Source organism: Cydia fagiglandana, chromosome 17 (assembly GCF_963556715.1).
Source record: "Cydia fagiglandana chromosome 17, ilCydFagi1.1, whole genome shotgun sequence".
Classification (NCBI taxonomy): Eukaryota; Metazoa; Arthropoda; class Insecta; order Lepidoptera; family Tortricidae; genus Cydia; species Cydia fagiglandana.
The window spans coordinates 17982885-17986138 of NC_085948.1; positions in this window are offsets into that span (position 1 = coordinate 17982885).

The following is a 3254-nucleotide window of genomic DNA, read 5'->3' on the forward strand; positions in this document are numbered from 1 at the left end:
TATGATGTTCAGGCGATAACCACAAGGGGTATTACACAAAAAAGCCTACGTTGTCGTTGTTGCCGTTTAATAAATTAAACGGTATATAATACAGGTCTCAGGTTATTAAGGTAGCTGCCACACGCGTCACGTCCTCGACAACGTAGACTTTTTTGTGTTTGTGTTTAGATTTAAAAATCTAAGTTATCAATATCGAACGTTATCACGATTAATATTGGCTTTTTATCTCTCTCCCATGAGGTGACATTGGGATGGTGACTGTTGCAGTGAATATGTCACTGTAAATTTCCTTGATAAAATGCTTGCTTTATCAGAACGTTCAGTCTGTGTCACTAAATTTAATGCACCAGCATAGCAGCAACGCTGCTGAAGTAGGGAGACCGAGGTGAGTTGTGACAGAGGAGAGTTGTGACATTGTCGATTTTTTGGAATCTAATAACTGTTAACTAGCTCGCAACAGTGTGCGTTTGTTAGCTCGTAACTTGAACTAACAAACGCGCATTATTGCGACCTAGTTTTTAGTTAATAGATTCCAAAAAATCGATGATGTCACAACTCTCCTCCGTCACAACTCACCTCGGTCTCCCCTACAGCTGCTGTAGTCGTCGTCCAAATGTTAGGTACATACCTTTTATTTGCACACTTGGTATTCTTTGGTATTTGCGGAAATACAACCAAGTGTGTGTCTTTAGTTGCTTTTGTAATTGACATTTTGGCATATACATGTGGTACATATATTAGGCGCATTGAGAAAATATTGTGTCATTACACAAAAACTTGTTATTTAAAAAATTCAACCAAGATGTATCGATCCCTCAAAATGTAATCGGTTGTTAAAAAGAATATATGACATGAAAATTATTAAAATCATCATCTTTGTACTTCTACGATGGCAAACAAGCGTGCGGCCCGCCTGATGTTTTAAGTAGCACAGCCATCAGCGCGTTTGCACTTGTTACTTATTATGTCTTTTGCTGATCGCTATACTGTCATAACTTGATCCTACTAACCCCGCGACTCAAAACGATAATTTAACCCCTAATTAGCACTCGTTGTGTTCCGACAAAAATGACCTTTCATTTCGCGTTCTGTAAAATTTATTTTTTTATTTACAGCCCCCTGTTTAATCTTAACGAGGCTCGAGCGCCGGTGCAAAATTCTCTGTTTCATTTTAAATGCTATGGATATAATTAGTTCTTCAGTAAAAATGTTTTATAAGAATAGCGTTATGTAACTTTGTCTAAATTATGATGCTATTCTATTTTTACCACGCTACGCGGCAAATACTGGATTATGTTTTTGTATACAGTTTTACATATTTGTAGTTTCACGATTCTATAATAATTTAGATTAATCTTAAGTAATAATATTTTAATAATTTAGGGCGCTTCAGGAAAATTAATCCTCATACATTTGGAGCAAGTGAAACCCGGTAAAAATCAATTGGTTTTCAAAATTCAAAATGTTGTTATTGATACGGCGATTGTTTTTATTTGTTGTTAAACCAACCAATGAATTTCTCACCGCACTATAATACAGCTGGCAATACCTACATGAGTGTCATTCGTCAACTCTCTAATAATAAATCTGTCCGTTACACGCGCCCATAAACCAGTCGCAGGCCATTCATGGGACAAGCTTGGACAAGTCTGAAATATGATAATATTACCTAGTTATTAGCATTTTTTTTAACAATTAAGTATGGCATTTGGCATTTGCCCAGCAGTGGGACACACAAGTAGGCTAGAGAAAAAAGTATGGCATTGGCATTAATTTTCATCATCATCGTGAACTTGAGAGTTATTCTCTCTAGTCGGTGGAGTATCTTCTAGATTTCCTATCTTGCGCCAGCTTTTTGACTTTGTTAGCTCTGTTTGAAATAACCTTATAATAACAAGAATATCAAAATCATGTAAAACGTACAGACACAGATATCGAACTCATGTAAAAAATATTCATCTAGGGCCAAAATCCAGACAGGAAAATGTCGAGTAGATTGTATGGAAAAGTTACCACTAATCCCCCCCCCATGTCCTCTTTATAATAAAGTAAGAAAATAAGATACCTATCAAAATAAGACAATAACGTGGAGAAATTGCCACAATAATATCAAAATACCTACCTATTCTTTGGAACACTTGTACAATCAAAACATTTTCTCAAATCCAGCTTGTCACAAAACCTGTCTTTCCTGTCATACACAGCTTTATTTATGCATGCCCCGATCTTAAACCCCGGTTAAATCATCGCGTCACTTCGCGTCCCTTCGCGTCACTTGCGTCACTTGTTCTACAGACCGACGTGCAATCAAGTTTATGCACCCCAGTGCAATTTTCGAGTTTGAGGGTTACATGTTGTGTTATTACGTGGGAAGAATCATGGGTGATGAGACTTGATTTCTGCAACAGGCCTAATTCGAACTTTAAGATACGTCAGTTAATAGATCTAGTAAAGATATGGATTAGATATGTCAGTGTCAAATGTGACATTTCTTCAAACAAATACGTCACTTTTGACACTGACACATCTAATCCATATCGTTTCTAGATCTATTAATTGACGTATCTTATAGTTCGAATAGGGCCGTGAATGTTATACGTACCTACAATTTCTCGTTAGAATTAAATCTAAAACCTACAATTGCGAGTTTGCGTTGAGAATCATAATGATGTACTTATATTTGACTTTCTTTAAGTATAAAAGTCAAACAACAAGGAGCTAATCCGCGCTAGCAAATGTTTACATGTTTTGTTATCAATTTAATAATCAGTTGGAAATGTCAAATGATAGATAATTATTACTACTACTATCGGGTTATATGTATGTTAGGTTATACTTTGCGTCCTCTCAGTTAGTCACACAACCTAATAGCACGTGGCGCCAGTTTTGACTGAATGCAAGTGAAGGGGACACCACCGGCTATTACCTAATAGCAGCGGAGTGGTGTTTGACTATTAGGTATATAAACCTACAGAACAATAGTTACTTTCCACCCGCCGTTACGTTTGTGTACGAGTAAGTATTTTCTTAAAATCGACAAAATTGTACAGAATTCGAGACCACGAATCGCTTCGACCATTTGCAGATTGCAGCCGGCCGCGGAACCCTGAAGACTAGGAATCGGAGTTCGTGCAATTAGCAGATTAAACCGCGGGTTCCGTCGGCTTTAAGCTTGTTTACTTACGCTGCATGTAGATTTAGGTAATTGCGAATGGATAAATTTTTAAAAGCTTGCTTGCTTGAGTTTTTTAATG